This window comes from Seriola dumerili, unplaced genomic scaffold (assembly GCF_002260705.1).
Source record: "Seriola dumerili isolate Sdu_G_001 unplaced genomic scaffold, Sdu_1.0 BDQW01000415.1, whole genome shotgun sequence".
Taxonomy (NCBI): domain Eukaryota; kingdom Metazoa; phylum Chordata; class Actinopteri; order Carangiformes; family Carangidae; genus Seriola; species Seriola dumerili.
The window spans coordinates 856,694-878,088 of NW_019174670.1; the positions used below are offsets into that span (position 1 = coordinate 856,694).

At 38.5% G+C, this 21,395-nt stretch overlaps 1 protein-coding gene across 2 annotated transcripts in view; it reads right to left on the bottom strand.

Moving 5' to 3' along the window:
- The window catches only part of dennd4b (DENN domain containing 4B), a 48,530-nt gene extending 33,890 nt beyond the window's left edge, over positions 1–14,640 (bottom strand). Inside the window, exon 1 of one of the 2 annotated variants that reach the window (XM_022761529.1) lies at positions 14,559–14,640. The gene's annotated coding sequence lies outside the window, so the exon portion shown is untranslated. Of the gene's footprint in view, positions 1–3,564; positions 3,663–14,558 lie in introns of those variants that run through there. The other variant, XM_022761530.1, reaches the window with a different exon arrangement.
- Between the last annotated feature and the right edge of the window lie 6,755 nt (positions 14,641–21,395).

Consider the following 21,395-nt stretch of genomic DNA (forward strand, 5'->3'; position numbering starts at 1 on the left):
TGGTTTGGAGTTTTTGCTCAACTTGTGTGTTCTAGGTAACATCACACCAACTGAGTTATTTCTGCCTGTCAGAAGTCAGCCGGCTGTTAGCTGTGGTCTTTGTGGCGCGTTCAAGTGCAACTTTTAGCAGAAGATACGAGGCAGAGAGTCACGCATGTGTTTTCACACGGGGTGTGTCTCTGCTGCTGCAGCACTGTCTCACTACATAAAGTTTGCAGGTTACTCCAATGTTGTATTTCTTTTCATTATAAATTAATTTATGATTTATGATGGACAGACAATGCCACTAAAATGTCTCTGTCTCCACATGCAGCTGGTAAAATAGTTAAAAAACATATTTAATTATTTCATGTCTGTGTCATATTCAGATTCAGCAGAGACAACTATAGTGGAAGGGGTCAGTTTTATGTGATGCTGCTGCTATGACGTGAACATGACATAGACAAGGTCTTTTCTTTGTCTGTTTCTGCTGGGAGACACATCACGCATGAAAAATGGGTGAAAGGACGAATCTCCAGATCACGCCACGCAGCCGTGACGCGTGAGACGTGTGTTTCACGCAGCCAGTGTATCTGCTCTAACCCATTAACATGTGTTTGTCATGAAAACCAAGTGCCGCTACGCACACACAACTCATCCAGTGTGTTCCTGGCCTTGGTGTTTTAAGCAGAACAGGCTTTAGGGATGGTAGTGTCAAGTCTATTGGTTGGTCCACCACTTTGGGACAGACAGAAATTTCTAGGGCTGGCTATCGAACTCTCATCAGTGTCAGCAATCGAACACTTTTGAGTGTGTAAAGAAAACAAGCATAAAAATAAAACTAAAATTTGTCCCGTGTGTTGTAATTTTCTTTTTGTTAAAATGGATTTGATCAAATTGGTATCGAAAAAAGGATTGTTAAGAATCTGTTTCAAAATCGAGGTATCTGATATTGAAAACCCAGCCCTAGAAACTTATCAACAACTATTGAATGAATTGTTTGAAATTGAGGTCTGACATACATGGTCCCCAGAGGATGACTCCCAATGACACTGATGATCCTCTGAATTCACCACTGGCGAATAATGTTAACATCTGTGCTTTTGAGTGAAACAAATATTATCTCTGCCATGAAACTCGTGGACATTCATGGTCCCTTCAGGATGAACTGCTCCCAGAACAGCCTAAATTCTCGGCGTCATGTATTCGACAAGGTCCTGAAACCTCCCTCAGAGATTCTGCTCCGTGTCGACATGACATCATCACATCAGCTGTATTAACATCAGTGTTTGACGGCAGTGAATTCAGTCAGAGCAGCAGGTAGTTCAAGCTGAAACAAGCTCTGAACGTTCGTCAATCTGTTCAGTCAGGACTGCAGGAAAGTGGAAGTGAAATGCCTGAGAGGAAGTCTTTCTCAACTTCATCAAATGCAAATGTTATTAATAATGTCAACAGCTGCTGAAACCTGAACCTCTCATCCGCTATCAACTGTGGTTTCCCCTAAAAACACAACTTCTCTACTTCTGAGACAGGAATAACTGTTTCATTCTCTTTACCTGGCTCAGTCTCACCTGTCTGTCTGCACAGCCAACTTTACAACAAGAGAAACATTAATTCAGGTTTCCTAAGAACTTGGTTCTCTAGACACCGATAATAGTGTTAACGCTGGGTTGTGACTGTAAAAATGGGGCCACAGACTTTCCAGGTGCAGCCTGATTAAAACTGTGGCTGCTGACCAGAAAACCATGAATTTAGACTGCTCTCGGTCTAATTGTAATTCTAATTCTAGACCTGAATTACTCAAGTTTTAACCAACATCTCTGCTAGTTTCACCACCTACAAACTCTAAAGTCTGAGTGGACTGCAAGCCTGATGGTCAACAGCCCCCATCAGTTTTCTGAAAGATCAATGCCTGGTGATCTAAAAAAAAACAGTGGTTGTTTCAAAACAACATATTTCCAGAATTCTCAAAGACACTTCTGAATATCTGGCCAAAACAATTATTTAACTGCTGCACCATGAAAAATAATTTAAACCTGTTATGACTATTGTCGTATACAATGACCATCAGTTTAATTATTATTCATCCAGAGGGCTAGGAGTCTTTTTGAGGATTCTGGAAAACCCTTTGTTATGCTATAAAACAGTGGTTCCTGACATGGGGGGTTAGGATCCCTCAGGGGTGTGACCATCCCTCTACCTGGTCTGCACTGCTGTTTTTCTCTCTCCTGTCTGTCTCTCGGGCTACAGAGTGGCAGCACTGTAAGCGGCAGCAGGGAAGACACACCTGGGCCAGGTGTACCACATGTATAAAGGATGTAACAGCAGCCAGTGTGATTGAGATCTCTCCCCACAGACCTCTGGGTTGTGGCTTTTGTTCCATTTTCTTTGGTCTCACTCTGCAAAACACCCATACAGCACACTTCAACTCCCCCACCCCCTACACTACTGGCTTTACAGAATTTGTCCCACCTGTTTGTTTTTGACTCGTTTTTGATATAAATAATACACTTTATTATGATCTTGTCCCGGTCTAAGAGCCCTTCAGCAATAGTTTTACAATAATGTACGAAACTACAAAGTTAAAGTTGTCCCCAACTTCAGCTGAATCTGCTTCGTCCATAAAGACAACTAGAAAACAACAGCTTTATAAATGCTTAATTAACACAGAGAGCAGTCATACCTCCCTGTGAAATAGGTGGTAATGCTCCTTTATTTAAGTTATAATGTTTATGCTGAAACCCTTTCAGAGAGGTGGAGACTGCAGTTTGTGGTGCTGTTGAACTGTAGGGTGTTTATGATTTTTTGTCCACCTCCTAAATATTAGGTCATATCATCTTAAGGTCTCTGTCCATGTGTAGTGTGATTATAGATCAGGTCTAGGTTCTATATTAATACTGTGAAAGTATCAAAGCCTCAGTCCACAGAGAAATGCACACAGCCTGTATTCAGAAACTGAGCCTTAAAACCAGCCGTCAGGACTTCTGGAACTTTGTGATGTCACAACAAAGCAGTCACCAAGCCCCGCCCACCTGGACCCACCATCCAAACCTTGCAGGATTTGGTTTCTCTGAGTGTTTTTACCTGAAATCTGCTTTATTTTTATTGGATCAGTCAGAAAACAGTCAGCCAATCAGAAGACAGGCTCAGAGCCTCCTCTCTTCTGATTGGCTCACAGACCTGTTGTTACTAGAGCTGCAGAGAGAAGCCTGAGAGAGGAGATGTAAAACTACACTGAGATGGTTTTTATATCTTCTTATGGATCAACGCTTCAAATAAAACACAGAAGAAGAGCCTCTCAGATGACAATCTTCAATTATCAAAATTGTTGTGTATTCTTTTTCAGTCAAGTAACAGATTAATTAGGAAGCAAATTAATTTAGTAATAGTAATGCGGTGAGAGTGTGACCAACCAGAAAAAACCAAACCACCGTTTGTTTGTTTGTGGTTTTGATGAGGCTTTTGTTCAGAACTGATGACGCGCTGCTCTTCTCAGTGTTAACAAAAACCCCTTCATCACATACATTCACTAACAACAATGCTTATCTTTGTTGTCTCCATTTAAAAGAAATAATGTTTTCTTACTGCAAGTCTTTCTTCCAGTCACGTCAACAGTCACAAACGGTCCTGGTCTCCGGCAGTCTGCGAGCAGTCCTACCTGAAGAGCTGTCAGGAGCTTTAGGTCTCGTTTTGACAGTTAGTCACTAGGAAGTGAGTGGTGCTGCGACGGAGGAAAGTAGAGCTTTCATTTCCAGTTTCTCAGCCAGTAAAAAAGTGCAGCTGAGTGAGATGCAGCTGAGGAGGAAGGAAGGTTTTTTTTTTTTTTTTTTTTTTCCCAAACTAGTGAAGGTGACATCTCCACCACACACACATACACACACAGCGGGCATATCTGTGTGTCAGAGCTGTGAGTTAACTGGTACGAGGGGTGGGGGTGGGGGCGGCGGACCACAACAGCTCTTTGTCTTCTCAGGGAATCACAGTGTCTAACACACCAGTCTTCATCTCTCAGCATGTTCAGTGAGATAATGGATGACATGATCACCGATGGAGTCACATGACTGATTTCTATAATCCCACTGAGTCATATATGTTGGGTGATTTACAGTTCTCTCTCTCCCTCTTTGAACGGACATGAAGATCTCCTGGTTAAATCCCCAGAATTAAAGATGAACAACTGGTTAGAAAATATCTGGCTGTTTGATAAACAGTCAAAAGTTAAAGCAGCATGTGGATGTAAAAACTGAAGGAGAGAAGTCAATTATGATTTCCAACAGGAAACATCCACAGAGCTTCACTGAAACTAAAGTTCACATTTTGTAAAAATATTCTGGGTCAAGTTTGGTTTAATTTGGGAACCTGTTGCATTCCCACTTGTAACAACAAAGTAACATGAATTTTGTCTCTGAGGCTCATGGGTATCAGAGTATTTAAAGCCAAACCTCACCAAACAGACAGAATAACCTGATGTTTCAGAAACAGTTGAAATAATCAAAACACGGACCCACCCAACTGTCCGTGCCACACCCTTCTCTCCCCCCTCGTCATGACTTTAGTCTCTGGGATAATACATTTAAAACTATTCAACATATTTACCACCATTAGGTACAGCCTTATCAGAGATGCAGTTCCTCTAATAAATCTCAAAAAGATCTAACTGCATTTTTTAATATGCATTTTTAGCCTCTAATGTTTGTGAGAGGTGATTTTAAAACCTAATCTGTTGAGACAGGGCAGGAAACATATTTATTCTCATTTCTGAAAGCAGGAGAAGATAGGAGAAAAGTTTGTGGGTGTAACAAGTCAAGCTGAAACACCCACAGGGAAATAAAATGACTTCTGAGTAATTATTAATGTCAGTTCTGTTTAAGCGAGAAATCTCTCAAAGCTTCTGTGACAAACGCTGATTGTGAACCTGTCTGATTTCATCACTAACCTCACTTCAAGAGGGAAAAACCTCTTGAGTTAACAACTTCCTTCTCCAGCTGACGTCTCTTGGTTTCGATATCTCATCACTAGTGCTGTTGTTTAGTGTTACTTTGACTTCAACACTGCAGAAAACCCAGTGTGTCTGACACTGGTATCAATATTAATCACAAAAGAGGAAATCAACTAAACACCTCATGTAAATGGTTTCATTTTAATAACATCATGACTTCCTGTGAGTCACTGAATTTCTCTACAGGATTCAGTCCCTTCATTTTTCTCTGTCCAGATCCAGGTTTTCCTCTGCCATTATTAGACTACGGCAACATGAAAAGGAAAAATTGAAACCGCGTTTTCTCCATCCATACTAACACACCTGAAAACACATATCTCATGACCACTTCACGTACACTGGGCATGCATGTGCCATTGTAAACAGGAAGCAGATTGTCTACTCAGATTGCGGTTGTTGCAGAAAATACTCTGAACAAAGAACAGCAAAGACAGCTGTAGTGTTAAAATGCAGAATTTAACTGAACAGCTGCTGCTAGCAAAGACGACAAGGACAGTAACACTTTTAATTTCTTTATCCATGTTGTATTCACCACTGGTAAGTCAAGGCCATTGAGAGCCAATCAGGAGGCGAAACGTGTGTGTCTCTGTCACTGTTGGCTGGACTGCAACAGCAGGGCCAGCCCTATAATTGCGAATGTCCCTGTCCGATATTTCCACCACTGCTCAGTGGAGTGTCGAGCAGCAGTCTACAGAGCCTCTCTGTTTTCCCGGCTGCTCGGGCACTGCAGGGAAGAGAAGGAGCACTTCCAATACACTGAGCTTCGCCTCCATTACAGCAAATGAATTACTTTGATTCCATGTCTCATTATCACTGGGAGGAGAGAGAGGAATAACTAAATAAAAGACACACCGAGCAGAGAGAGCAGGAGAGAGGGAAGTCATCGAATGAGGATTCGTACTAACAACTATGACCAACTCTACATATCAAACAGAGGGAGTCAGACATAGAGACCTGCGTCTAATAAAAGTCTGTGACGTTCTAGAGTCGAAGTAAGTAAAGACTAAACTATTGTGCATCCAGACGGAGGCTGTGCTTTGTGTGAGAGACTAAATAAGAAATATAATTTACCTCAGAGCCTGTGCCTCAGTAGCTCACCTAGTAGGGCGCTTGCCCTGGGTTTAGTCTATGCCCCGACAGGACGGGTTTGAATCTGGCCTGTGGCTCTTTGCTATGTGTCATCCTCTCTCTCTCTCCAATTTTCCTGTCTGTCTTTATCACTATGACTGTAATAAAGTCAAAAGCCTGAAAAAATGACTTAAAAGAGGAAGATCTGTCTCTCCTAACTTTCTCTCTGAGTGTTTAAGTAAGTAAATACAGCTGAAATCACAGATCAGTCTGTCTTTAATTTATGTGTTTGGTGAGTTTGTCAGACGACATCGCAGTTATAAAATCAAGATTTGACCATACGCAGTCCAGCTACATACTAGGTTGCCCTAGTCATTTCCAAAAGTCTCTGCCTGGCCAGACTACAACGTAACCCCGGTCAAACTAAAAACGAGTCCAGCAGCGTTTCCAAAAGTCTCTGTTTCAGTGGCTCGAAAACTCCAGAGTAGTGTGGACAGTATATGTAGTAAAAGGGATGAGTTTTGAAACTAAAACGTAGTAGTGTGGATGTCGCCTGAAACACCAGGTACTGACAGTTCATCACTGTACAGGTTGAACATGTGTAACAATGACAGCCTTGTTTGCACATGTGGCCACAAACCATGTAGTTTTACAATTATCTTTCTGTTCAGTCTTCAGTTCAGTTCACATGCATGTATCTGATGTATTGGACCAAAGCAGTGGTCTCCTGGATGGAAGATTCACCTATCTTTTTTGCTGTAAAAGTGTCTTCAGACCATGACTGTGGAGGCTGTGCCTCCCACTGTGTTGTCCTGAACTGAGTAAGCTGTGCTCAAGCAGCGTCAGGAGGCCCTGGGGCCTCGGTGCAGGCTGTCTTAAAAGTGCTAACACCAGGTTTGGCTATTTAAAGCCTCCGCAGAAAACACTGACCAATGTGACAGTTGGTGAAGCTCCCTGCTGCTTTCTAATCTCAGCTCCTGACAACAAAAACATTTCCAACAGAAACACTTCACTGTCTCTGCAGTAAACAGTAATCATCATGCAGGTTTTAGAGGAGGACTCGTCTGTAGCTGGACTGGATTATTACAGACAGACTCAGAGAGCAGAGCTGAAAGTGGAGGAGCTGAAACGGCTGCAGACTCCTGGAGGAGATTTAAATATCCAGAGTCTAAATTTAGAGCGTCCACAGAGCGGCGGCTCATTTTATGAACAGTAGCATCAGGAGGACTGAGAGGACACACAGCCGCTTCCCAAAATTAATTCACATGAGATGATGCCATGTTCATGACGTAAACAACAACCAGCGGAACAAACGAACACACAGGGTTTAGTGTGGACAGGAAGCTGACAACAGGTCCTCACACTCACTTTATACTGAACACTGGCATGCAAAGATTATTTCATTATCCATTAATAAGAATCTGTTGTATTTTCACAATGAATCATAGAATCATATATTCTTCTTATAAAAAGTTAAATAGTTTAACAGAGCTGCAACTACGGCTGGGCCAATATTCGATCATATCGATATTCGATCATATTGAATGTCGCAATATTTTTCTTTTTTTTTTTTTTTGCAGTTTTGCACAGTCTGCCCTGCTGCTGAGTCAGACCTTCATCTCACTGCTTTGCTTACTGACATTGGCTTGATAAATAAAAGTTTGAACTGCTGTTTAGTGGCAGCATCGCTTATACCTGAAACATAATAAACAATAATATACCTTCTTTTAAATCACTTCCAAAAACACATTTCTTTCACAAAGCTTTTGAATAATCTCTTTTAAATATTTTACTAAATTTACTTTATCATTATTTGTGTTTCTATTTTTATTTAGTTTTTATTGTTTTATCTTGAGTAATTTGTCTGCATGTGTTTGTTTTATTATTATATCCTTGAGAAGCACTTTGTAATCTCGGATTTCTATAGGGGCTATATAAATAAACTTTATCATTAACATATTATTATATTATAAATATATTAATTGTCACCCTGGACTCCGGGAAACGGGCATTTTTTTCCACAGTTTTCAGATATTTTACAGACAAAGACATTAATCAATAATGAAAATAATTATGAGTTGATCTAGTTTAACCTGAGACCTCTCGAAATGCTTCAATAACCTGTTGTCATTATTTTTTCAACATTAAGAAAATTTTTAAGAGCAATTAAAGTGTCTGAGTAATAAGAACATTTAGAAACGTACGATTCTGATTATGTTGAATCTGTTTAGATAATGATGGAGGACAGAGGAAAGAAGACAGAGTGACACAGAGAGGGATGACTGTGTGTCTTCGTGTGTGTGTGTGTGTGTGTGTGTGTGTGTGTGTGTGTGTGTGTGTGTGTGTGTGTGTGTGTGAGGACACAGGTCAAGGTGGCTGGTGCTACACTAAGCACTAAGCTGGAGGGTGATTCACACAGAGAAACAGAAGAGAGGATGGAACTGATGACGATGGTTAGAAGAAGACTGTTAACACCATTTATTATATTATTATTTACAGGAGCCAAACTTCTCATGTATAAGTGATACCGGCTCTTGGTCATCAGTCTGAGTTCTTTATATTTCATCATGTTCATCACATCAGCCTGTTGGATAGTGACAACAGACAGAGCTTCAACTAATTATTATTTTCTGTATCAATTCATCTGCTGATTCTTTTTTAAACAACTGATTAGTTGTTTGGTTCATTAAACATCAGAAAATAGTGAAAATTTAAGACGATAATTTCCCAGATTTCACGGTCTTCAAACAAAGTTGTTGGGTTTAATTCAGTGTAAAACTGTAAAAAAAAAAAAAAAGAAAAAAAAAAAGGGACTTCACACTGGACATGCAACTATGAACCAGCAACTTTTTTTTGCTTAAAAATGGACATAAATTACTTATCAAGTTGACAATAAAGAGCAAAATATTTTTTGTTCAATTAATTCATTGATTAATTGACTAATCCACTCTATAGCAGAAATAAACAAGGAGCTGTGAGTGATTCTCTCACAGATGGTGACTGAGGATGAAGGCTGGCTACAGACAAACACTACTGAGGGCTATTGAACACTAACCCTAACACACACACACACACACACACACTCTTCGCTCTGATGTCATTCTCCAGACAACCTCATGCAGAGTGAAATACAACAAGGGTGAGTTTAAAATCCAACAACAACATAAGCAGCTGACAGTAAACAGGTCAGAGGTCACAGCAACACAACAAGTAACAACAGAGAGCTGAAATCTGGTCTGCAACTAATACTATAATATACATACTATATATATATATATAAAAACATACATTTTATATATATATATATATATATATATGAAAGTATCAAAGCCTTAAAACCAGCCGTCAGGACTTCTGGAACTTTGTGATGTCACACAAAGCAGTCACCAAGCCCCGCCCACCTGGACCCACCATCCAAACCTTGAAGGATTTGGTTTCTCTGAGTGTTTTACCTGAAATCTGCTTTATTTTTATTGGATCAGTCAGAAAACAGTCAGCCAATCACAAGAGAGGTTGTTACTAGAGCTCCAGAGAGAAGCCTGAGAGAGGAGATGTAAAACTATACTGAGATGGTTTTTATATCTTCTTATGGATCAACACTTCAAATAAAACACAGAAGAAGAAAATAATTGTCGTCTGTAAAATGCCAGAAAATCACATAAAATCCATCATAATTTCCTCAGACCAAAGTAATGTCTTCTAATGTCTTGTGTCTGACCAACAACACAAAAACCAGAAGATGTTCAGTTTACTATAAGTCACATTTGAGAACCTGAAACGACGACTAAGGACAACAGGACAAATGGGATTTTTGACAATTTAAAAAAATATAAATATAAAATTAGATTCCTCCCTTTGATCCATGGTGATAAAAACTGAAAATACAGTTTCACGACTTTGTGTGCACACCCTTCAGGAAACACTATGATGTAGAATAGTAAAAATGTTTAAAGGGTGTTGTCGTCCTCAGAGAATAATGAACTTTGAGGAGCCCCCGCTCTGCACGTGAGGGTTACGCAACCTCCTGAAAAGAGTCGTTCATGTTTCTGCGCTCAAATGGGAGACAGTGAATGCAGTGCAACAGGAATGTAGATGAGCCGGTCTGCAGCAAAGGCCGTTTGATATAACTCTAGATTATACAGTTGTAATGTGTTGTGTTGTCTGTCTATACTGCCTCTCACCCAGTGCATGCTGGGACATGCTGCGGGCCCCCTATGACCCAGAAGTGGATCATCTGGTGCAGAAAATGAATGGGTGGATAGTTGTTTCACTGTCTTCAACATCTGTATGATTTATAGTAGAAACTAAGGACTGTAGGTACCATTAAAGACTGTAGGAAAAATAAAGTCTGACTCCTCACGTCATAAGAATTCATGTCTGATAATGTTTTCAAATGAAGCACTTCTTAGTTTGAATGGATGCTGCTCAGCTGTGTAACCTCTGTCTCTGTCTAACCTCAATTCTGAAATGTGTCAGTAACACTGAGAATTAAACACCGTGGATGTCTGGTCACATCTGTTATCTTGTTCTTAGACCAGACAGTTCCTGATTTAAGAGAAAAATCTTCTATTTTTAAAACCATTTTCTTCAGCTGAAGCTCCCGTACAGCAGCTTCTGTTAAGACATTTCCCATGATCCCCAGCTCTGTCTGTAGGTAAAGTGGAGGCAATAAAACCTGTGATCACACTCTCCTCTAACGGCTTTTTGAGATACTGCTGCCCCTGACTAACTGTTAAAGTGAAGGCTTTTTAATTTTCAGACACAGGTTTCACTTAAACTCACAGTCTGTAACTTCTGCCGCCAAGGGTCTCTCAATCAAAACACAATCAAAAGACAACGTCGAGTGACAGCGTGACGTAGTGCGGATTCACGGAAATATTTTCACCGTTACTGTCAGCTTCTCCAATTAGAGAGTTTAAAACATGTCTGGAGAGGAACTTTAAAAATTTGGTTTAAAACTAGATAAAAGTCAATTTTGAGCTTCTGGCAGGAAACCGCAACACTGACACATGATCAGAGGATATGACATCATTCAGAGGCGACCAATGAAACATTACCACGATTAAAATCACTAATTCTCTGGTTTCTTAACAACATATAGAACATAAGTCTAGTTGTTTTTAAACATTTAAATATGAAAAAGTTACAGATTATAACTTAAAGTAAATATTGATGAAACTATTCTTTTCATGGATCACCAACTTAAAACTAGCTCTTCATGGTGGTTTTCTCTATGCAGCCCTCAGACATGAGACCACTGTGTTAGGCCTGCATCATGTTCATGTAATGAGCTGCACTTCTGGAAAGTAAAAGGGCTCCAGAGGAAACCTTCCCCTAGCTGAAAGAAACTGAGCTGTTTCTTATTCTTCCTCTAAACCAAGACCCTGCAGAATCTCTGAGCTCTGATATCAGTCACAGTCCTCACTCTGCAGTGACACATTCTTTACAAGAGGCGACACGTCCCCACAGTGTTATCTCAGGTATCCTGCTGCCTGCCTACACACATGTTTTACAGTGTTCACCTGCAGAGAGTGTGCGTGTGTCAGTGTGTATCGTACAGCTTCTGTCAACAAACTAAAAAGAGGAAAAATTCAATTTGTATACATACAGTTTGCATTCAAACCAATGGACAAATCAAATGAACCAGAGCTTCATGATGTAAACGAAATTTGTTTTTCAGACAGACGACTTTCTGCAGGTGAATATTTGACCTGATTCCTGTGCTGAAGATCAGACGCCACAGAGCAGATTTTATATTTAGCAGCAGAGTGAAGTAGAACTGTGTGAGGAAAGAGCCCTGCAGCAACATGTTACTGTCCCAAATCCTCCAAACACACACAACCTACACACACATTGAGCAGTCTCAGATTAAAAACCACACGTCTCTATGTTGAGAAAACTCAGAGTCTTAACATGTGAGCAAGTGTGAGGATCCACCTGCACCTGGATCCATCTGTCGTTTCTGACAGAGAGTCTGCGTCACCTACAGACGAGAGGTTAGGATATCTGAACCATCTTTGTTGAATCGCTAATCTTTAACAGTAATAATTCGGTAATAATTCTAGTATAAACTCTATTATTTAATTCTATTTTTTTTCCTAAGTTCTTTTTCAAGCAGTTTTTTGCCTTTTTGTTTTAGGACAATCACAGGACAGGTTGGGAGAGAGGGGAGCACATGCAGCAAAGTGCATGTGCTGGATTTGAAACCGGACTTAAAATTCAAATAATGTTGCCATTGCTGCTCCATAAGAAATACATATTACCTTCCTCAAAAACAACCAGTATCCGCTGCAGTTTATGTCATGAAATAACAGAAGAGAGAGTTTATTTTTATTTTCTGCTTTACTTTGATGCAGTAAAATGACAAAAGGAAACAAGGAGATCAGGGCTGGTTAAGTTCGAAGAATCCTAAACTGATTTTCCACAAGATCAATTTAAAAACTACTGGTGAAGCTGATTTGTGATTCATTAAAAACTGAATCTAAAAAACTAAAACTAAACAAAATAAAGACAAAAATTTATAAATAGCTGACAGAATTAATTAAAAAACACACACATCACATCTGTGTTTAGTAAAAATGCTGGACTAATACTGCAACAATAAATTGATTAACTGATAGCTGATCAACAAAGAATTATTTCATTTGAGAGTCGAGTTATCAATTAAGTTAATTATGAAGCAAAAATCTCAAATTTTCGATATTTTTGATAAAGTAATCAGTTTTTGATGAGATGTTAAAATATCATGTTCAATTCTTTCTTAAGAATGACTGAATAAACACAATAATAACTGTATTCATGCTGAACTGTCCCGTGCTGTTTGTATGGAAAAACATCAAGCGGCTCAATAAATTCAATGAACAGATAGTAGGTTATAAATCAATGTGCAACATATTATACTTGAGCAATTTTAGTTTTAAGGTAAAAACACTGGACAAAATTAAAGCTACAATGATTTGTCATTTGCTCGATTAAAAGAAAATTTATCAGCAACTATCTTTTTATGTGATTATTTAAGTTATTTTTCAAGCAAAAATACAAAATATTTTTCTTTTCTTCTTTGTTCTAGCTTCTCAAATAGGATGATTTGCTGCTTGGTTTTATCATACAAAAGATTAAATAAAATATTTTTGTATAAAACAAGGAATTTAAGGCCATCACATTGGGCTCTAATGATGTGACAACTCCCCTTTTTCAAATCATAAATCGATCAGTGGTTCAGCCACAGGACTGACAGTCTATGAATAATGCAGCAAAGACTGGGGGTGTATACAGGTAATTGTGGGTCTAGCAGGTCATCAACGTTAAATATCATGACACTTGATTCTTTTTTAGCGTTAAATAATCAGACAAATGTTTGTGCCTTTGTAATGAATAGTAATGGTAAATACAACAGGAGTGATGATGCATTCAAGAGTAGAAATCAAATTATAAAAGAAAAACTGATAAATACAAGATTTATTTCACCTTTGACCGTTGTTATTGTATTTCACTTAGTTTTGGGATGACCTGATTTTAATTTGTGTTTAAGTTTGAATTGACTTAAAAACAGATTATTTTTTCTTTTTATATTTTCTTTTATTCAGGTTTTTCTTGATGCTATTAACCTTGATCACTGTTAAGGTCAGTCTCTGTGATGATGCTCCAGCAGAAACCAACAGTCAGACAACTACAGACAGACAGACAGACAGACAGACAGACAGGCTGATCCTCTTGGAACCACAGAGTCTGCAGGAATCCTCTGAAGCTGATGGAGAGGAGCTGCACTGCAACAAACAGGCCGGAGCAGCTGCTGGAGATTTAAAACCTCAACCACCTTCAACGCCGGGTTCCATTATCGGACACCACTTCCCATTTATCTCCACAAACGTCCATCCCTCTAACTCTTCCACTAATAAACCTCCGGTGACTACGATCCAAACAGCCTGTGTTGGTGTCTCATGCGTCAGTTCACCGTGTGACAGACGATGGTCGCAGCCGCTGCAACGCAATGCAACCCCGGAGTCAGAAAAAGCACCGAGTTCCATTTTCGGACGCACTCTCAACCCCGCCTGGTCCGGTTTAGTACATTTTGAGATATATTACGACTTAAACACGGTTTTATTTAACACCAGGAACAGGCCGTTCTCATTCTGCTGCAGCACCGTTTAAAATAACAACACACAGAAGAGACATTTATTGAGAATTCACCGACATGAGTGACTCGGCCGCTAGCCAACGTGAAAGGCATTTATATACGTTAAAAAAAACCGGTAAAATACAGCGGGCCTGTCTCGTTTTTAACGCTGCCTGTCCGGCGGTTCAATATTTCGGGGAGAAAACGAAAGAAGTGCTTCCGACGGAGGTGTGTCCGATAATGAGCGCTACAACGTTCCCGTTAAACGGTACATCTTCTGCTAACCTCCTCCGTTGTTAGCTGGCTAACCAGGCGGCTGCTTTCAGACGTGACCGTTACTGGGTCCGTTTGTACGACAAGATAAAGTCGGTAAATATGTAATAAGTCGTCTCGTACCTTGTTGTGTCTGCTGGTTTTCCCACGGAGGACTGGAAGGATCATGGTTAGGTCATTCTCATACATGTGACGTCCATGTTTGCTCTGAGGAGCCTCGGCACGAGGTCAAGTTACAAACAACACCGACAGCTTCCGCTCACCGATTTCAAAATAAAACCCCTGTCGAGAAATTTCCTGAGCGATATAACTGTTCATTATAACTGATATATTTCTCTGTTTAAATATGATTTCACTGCATAAATTTCAAACAATTAAAGACACATTACTTCATATATCATTTGACTCATACATGTATTTATAGTTTTATTTTTTTTAAATATTTTTTCACATTTTTATTGTAAATATTTATTGAAAAAAATCCATTTATATCAAAGCTACCTGACTTGCAGTAGCTGCTTTTGCTTTATCTTTCTTTTGATTATCTCTAATATTTTCCATCTTTTTCACTCTTACAAAATGAAAAAAAACACATCATATGTAATGGTATAATGTCAGTTCTTCATGTTATTAAACCCCATAAATTTCAAGAGACATGTCTGAGGTAGTGGGTTAGTAATGACCTCAGTGTGGCAGCCACTGTCCTGCAGGAAAACAGCAGTAATCAATAAGTCAGCTGTATCCTCCAGGGTTAATAAAGAGGCTCACTAAACTGAACCTGGATCAGTCACTCCTCCAAAACAAGACACACATAATCTCTGAGGAGACCTGATTCTTCTTTTCTTGTCTTGGGAGGAAATATTTCATTTGGTTGAGAGAACAAATTGATCAAGATTGTTATCAACAATGCCACATGATACCCATCAGGCTTAATGTTTCATATATAATGGTTATAGCTAAAAGTGTTAATCTGAGAAAACATAAATCTACCTCTGCTCCTTTTAAAAAGTAGGTCAGTGATTTAACTATCTGTCTTTATTTGGAGACTCCTGCTGTAAATCTGAATAGACCCGAGGTCCTTTCATTGATGATATCTTAAAAGAAAAGTGACTCAGTTGCAGCTACGTAGTGCATGTTAGTTTACATGCCCCTCTTTAGTGTGGTTTAATGTGTAGCTGCAATGATGAGCCCAATAATCAATCAACAGATGATTATTTGACATTATTGGTTTGATAATGGTCAATGAAAATAATATATTTTAAGTTGTCACCTTGGGATGTGGGAAATCATAATGGCAATTTTCACAATTTTTTTCAATTTTTTAACCAAAACAGCTATTTGACTAATTGGGAAAATAATAAAATGATAATGAAAATAGTTTATTTTAACTACCTTTTAAACATATCTTGGTATAAATGGACAATTATTTGCTCTTCTGATAAACTTTTATGTTTTTTGGTTGTTGTTTTTTTTTTGTAAAGGTGAAAAATAAATTTGTTACAAAAACAACAGACTTTATGCTTTTATTTTGAAGCCACAGCAGCCGGTTTTCCCAGTGTTATTGTGTGTGCATTAATGCAGCTGCAGCTGTCAGAGCAACTGAGCTGGGTGAATGAATTATTGCTGTTTCTGGATGATTAAACTGTAAACAGCTTGAGGATAATAATAATAACAATAATAATAATCCAAAAAACAAGAACGTGAAGAGTTTAGTTGTTTTAGTTTTAGCTGTGTTATTTGTTTGATAGGAGTAGGGTCAGAGAGATGGTTAGGATTAGGTTGCAGACATTGATCGGGAAACAGACCACAGGTCGGGGGACAGAGGATAAGGTGGGGTCTCCCACCCACACAAGTGTGTCCACCACCACCCCCAGACTGTCTTTCCCAAATGCTCTAAATTACCTCTACTATATATGGAGTATGGCCTTGATCGGAATTAGAATTCAAAGAGTTTATTCATGTCCTAAACACACCAAAGTACCAAAGTAACCAAAGTATTTTTTAAGCCTACTTACACTCATGCTTTGTTGCATAAAACGAGTTACCATCCACAGCATACCTTCAGACGGATTATTAAATCTCAGCTGATAAGGTTTCATAGAATATGCACAAATGCAGAGGATGTTGAAAGGGCAATAAAAACACTATTCAGAGCTCTCAGAACACGAGGATATAGCAGAACTTTTCTATAAAAACTGAGACAAAACTGAGTTTTCAAGAGATACAAAGATCTGCTATGGTAAATAGAGAAATAAATAGACTCATTTTTAAAAAAGCTGCAGGATATAGTTGAGCCTCTAACAGACAAGGACAAAACCAAATGAACATTTTAGATCGATAAAATATATTACTAATAGACACACGGGTGTAGGTGCTCCTGAACAAATTCTCCACTGTGAAACTGATTTAAGTAATCATAATCATGTTTAAAAACGTTATCAAGGATCTATCATCATGTTCAAAAACTTCATTAAAAACTGAATGAAGGTCAAGGAAAGTTTGATCATGGTTAAAAAACTTTATTAAAAGACTCTTATGAATGGAGTTGTAGCTGAATAAAAGGGGAATCATGTTTAAAAACTGGACTAAAACACCAATCATGTTCAAAAACTTTGCTAGGAATTGAATCATGTTTGATGATAAACAAACCATGAAGTGTTTAGTGTTTTTTTTCTAAAATCTTTTAAAAACGTGTGAGACCTTCTGAAAACTTCTTTTAAAACATTTAAAAACTTCTTAACACTTCTAAAATCTTCTAAAAGCTTTTTAAAACTTGTGGGAACATAAATACATATATACATACAGAAGTTCTCACCAGTTTATAAAAGCTTTTAAAAGATCTTAGAAGTTTTTAGAAGTTCCCACAAGTTTATAAAAGCTTTCACTAACTTGTGGTCCTGGTCCTGGTCCTCTTATTCCTGGTCCCGGTTCTGGTCCCAGTTCTGGTGCCGCTTCTGGTGCCAGTTCTGGTCCCGGTTCTGGTCCCAGTCCTGGTTCTGGACCTCTTATTCCAGTTCCTGTTAGTCCTGGTACTCTGAAAAAATAAAACGTAAAAGTCTTAATGTTGGCCTCTTACAGCGGTTCTGCAGCAATGGAAGTAAATCAAACGAGTAAATTATAGCAGTGTTGAAACAGACTGTGTTACTACACCATTTGAAGCATGATTTGGACAATATTGCACTGCAGGAAGAAGTACTGCTATAAGAAAGGGGAGAAAAAGCAAGTAAGCTAACAAAGGAAGGCAGATGAGTTGGTCAGGGCATCATCCTTTAGCAAGATAATGAGCCACAACAAGAACAGAATCAGCCAGTGGCTTCACATGATGAAGACTGGCAAAGTCTCCAGACCTGAACCCTGTGGAGCTGGTCTGGGATGATGCGTGGAGCTGGTGAAAGCAAAGCAACCTGACAGGTTCACACATTAGTGGGAACTTCTGCAACCGCGTTGTTGATTCTGATTCCTTAAAAATATCTCCATCAGCATATTTGTTCTACAATACATTAAGACATTAAATTATGTAAACACAGGTAAGATTTTAACATTTGATTTTTTCTTCCACATGTCAGTTAATGAAGTTTGTGAAAAATGATTTTGCCATTAAGAAACTTCCGAATACATGTTTGTTTACCTATTTGAGCTTGAACTGCAGTGACAGACACAGTTTTAAGTCCGTTTCTTTTATTTGCTTCTCTGCATTGAGCAAGTGGTCTAATTTATAAGCTTTATTTAGAACTTGTTTTAACTTGTTTTCATGCATTTTTACATCTAGATTGTTTGTGATGTTTGTTTGAGTCTTAGTTTGTTGAACTACTTAGAGTTCTGAAGTGTTAATTCTGCTCTTTTCCATAAAATCCCGACATGTAACATGCTATGGCCTTTAATATCTTTGTGAAAAAGTTAGGGGATCTTGCTTGGTCCAATAGAGTAGTTAAATTTTGTTCCTGCGACCTACAATTGACCGAGTTACTGAATAAAGCTACACTTGACATCCACTTTATTTGGTCCATCTGTACTATCTAATGCAATTTAATACAACTGATCTGGCATTAAGTCTGAAGCATAAGGTTGTGTCTAATATTCTGCCCCTTGATGTATGTAGGGTTGAGAAAAAACAACAACTTAATAATTAAAAAATATTGTCCAGTACATCATCACCTTATGACCTCTACAGATCATCAACTGAACACACATCCTGACTGTGTTAACAAAAACAAAAGCATTTGCTGAATGGTATTATTTTTGTAAATATAAAATGTAATGAGTTGTATTGAATTTCAGCAGATTGTACAGGTTATAAAGTAGGGCTGCGTGTCTAATCCTAACCTGCAAACAATCACATATAACACATTGTCTGGTGGGTGCCTCAAGGTGTATGAAAATGAGTTTTTTATGCAGATCAAGTTCACTAAATGCTAATATGCAGACTAGTGTTTATGTGGACTGTGAGTAACTTTTACTTATGAAAAGTTGCTCGATGTCCAATTCAGTTTTTAATTTTGTAATTTATACATACAATATGTGGATGTAGTTTTAAATATATAACTAATATATGTCTTGATGTTATGACAGGATGAATGTAACACTAAAACATTTATGTCCATGGTACTGTAAAACATGCTACTTGTTGCCTGTGACTGGAATTATTTTTTTGTTTAAATTGTGAACAAATAAGATAAAATAAGTTTCCAATCTTCTCTTTGTTGTTAGGTCCAGGAAGCGATGGCTGTGAGGTATTTGCCTTTATGAAATATTTACTACATCCAGATGTAGACCCTTGACGAGAATAGATGGTAGTAGTTACAATTCAGTGTTGAGGGAGGATTTTAAAGTTGAAAAGTGACAAAACTGACAACAGATAATACAAACAGGACTTTAGGGGTTACGGGATGGGAAAAATGACTCTTAGATCCAGTCTGATTCTTTCTTGAAAGTACTTAGACTGGATTCATGCTACTCCTGAACTCAGGCTAAATAGATTACATCTCATGTCTGTCATGCCAGTTACTTTTATTTCACTTACAATGGAGTAGTTTTTAGTTGGAGTTACATTTTCTAAGGGGTGGGGTAACAAGCTGGTTGAATGGACAGTCTGTGTGTCCCCTCCAGAAGCTCTGTGAGAAAAGTTACTTTTTAATCCAGTTTTTGAACACATTCTTTCTACGTAGTCTAGAAAGTTTGATTGTTTTGAACTATCTACTTCAACTGGATAATTACAAACTGAGCCAACAACAACAGGCTACATGGGATTGAAGAAGACCATAGCGGCTGAGGAAGTCGAGGACATTAGGAAGTCGCTCGATTTCCTCACGGAGCAGATTTCTGCTGTTGGGCTACAGCAGAAAAGTGTCCTGGATGTGGTCCAATGATGTAATCATTCCACATGAAACCCCAGTCATATGTGCAGGCGGTGACTGCTGAAACGGGGGAGAGCCTGGTGAACTGGATATCAGCTCCACGGAGCAACAAGTGGCTGCCTTCTTGCAGTCCAAGGGGATAAAGCTGGACTGTGATGACATTTAGGCATGCTACCCTCTGCACAGGAGAAACGCTACCGACAAACCAGCCATCATCATCAAGTTTGTTAACAGGAAAAGCAAATCTGCACTACTAAAACAGGGAAGGAAGCATAAGGGATCCAATGTCTTCATGAATGAGCAGTTGACCAAAAAAAAATGCCGACATAGCCAGGAAGGCACGCTACTTGAAAAAGCAGGGAAAAATCCAAAACACTTGGTCTACTAACTGTAAAATCTTCATTAAGCTGAACGGAACACCAGAGGAGGCCAAAGTATTAGTTGTCAGACATATGGAGGAGCTGGAAAAATACCAGTGATCAACAGGAACTGGACCATGAGGTAACATGTAACTGGTTTACGCACAGCCATGACACACACTGAAAAAAAATTGTTTTCCTGCATTTGGATCCATTAACCACATGACACAGAGAATTAGTGAACATGATCATCTGGAGATGAACACTTTTGAATACACTGATCATAATACATGGGATTTGGAATATGAAATTGACCCGGATAACAATTTCTTCTCTTCCATCAACAATAACTGTGACTATTACACTGATGAACAGTACAACAGGAGAATTAAGACAGATGCCAAACTATCCATCATCCACTTCCAGAACAGAGGAAACAATAAATGCTTTTAAAAATGACTTACTGGCACAGAAATTAGATGATATATATCAAAATAAAGACGTTGATAGTGCATATGAGGAATTTCTCAGAATATTTACTTCACCATATAATAAAAACTGTCCCATAATGCAATATAGTAGGAAATTAAAATATGCAGGATGTCCATGGATAACAAGGGGTTTACAAAATGCCTGCAAAAAGAAAAATACACTGTACGGATACTTCTTATGACAGAAAACTAAAGAAGCAGAGAATAAATATAAAAAATACATGAATAAGCTAACTAATATTATAAGGAATAGCAAGAAAGAATACTATAGGAAAATATTAGACAATAATAAAAACAACATTAAAGGAATATGGAGCATACTGAACAATGTTATAAAAAATGGATCTAAACAAATTAACTCCCCTGAGTATTTTACTGTTAAGGATCAAGAAGAATACAATATGGATGTTGTGGCAAATAGCTTTAATGCATTTTTTGTAAATGTTGGACCTGATCTGGCAGGAAAAATCCCTGATCCTGGGACATCTGAAATAAATCTAGATAAGTTAATAAATAAAAATCCTTACTCCATGTTCCTCCAAGCAGTGGATGAAAGGGAAATTATATATATTGTCATGAATTGCAAGAACAAAAAGTCTTTGGATTGTAATGATATTGATATGAGTAAAATAAAAAAGGTCATTGAGGAGTTTTCTAAACCCCTCAATGACGGGCGTAGTCCTTAACTGGGTCAAGGGTTACTTAAGTAACAGGCAACAGTTTGTGAAGCTGGGTGACAGTTGTGGCGTCCCCCAG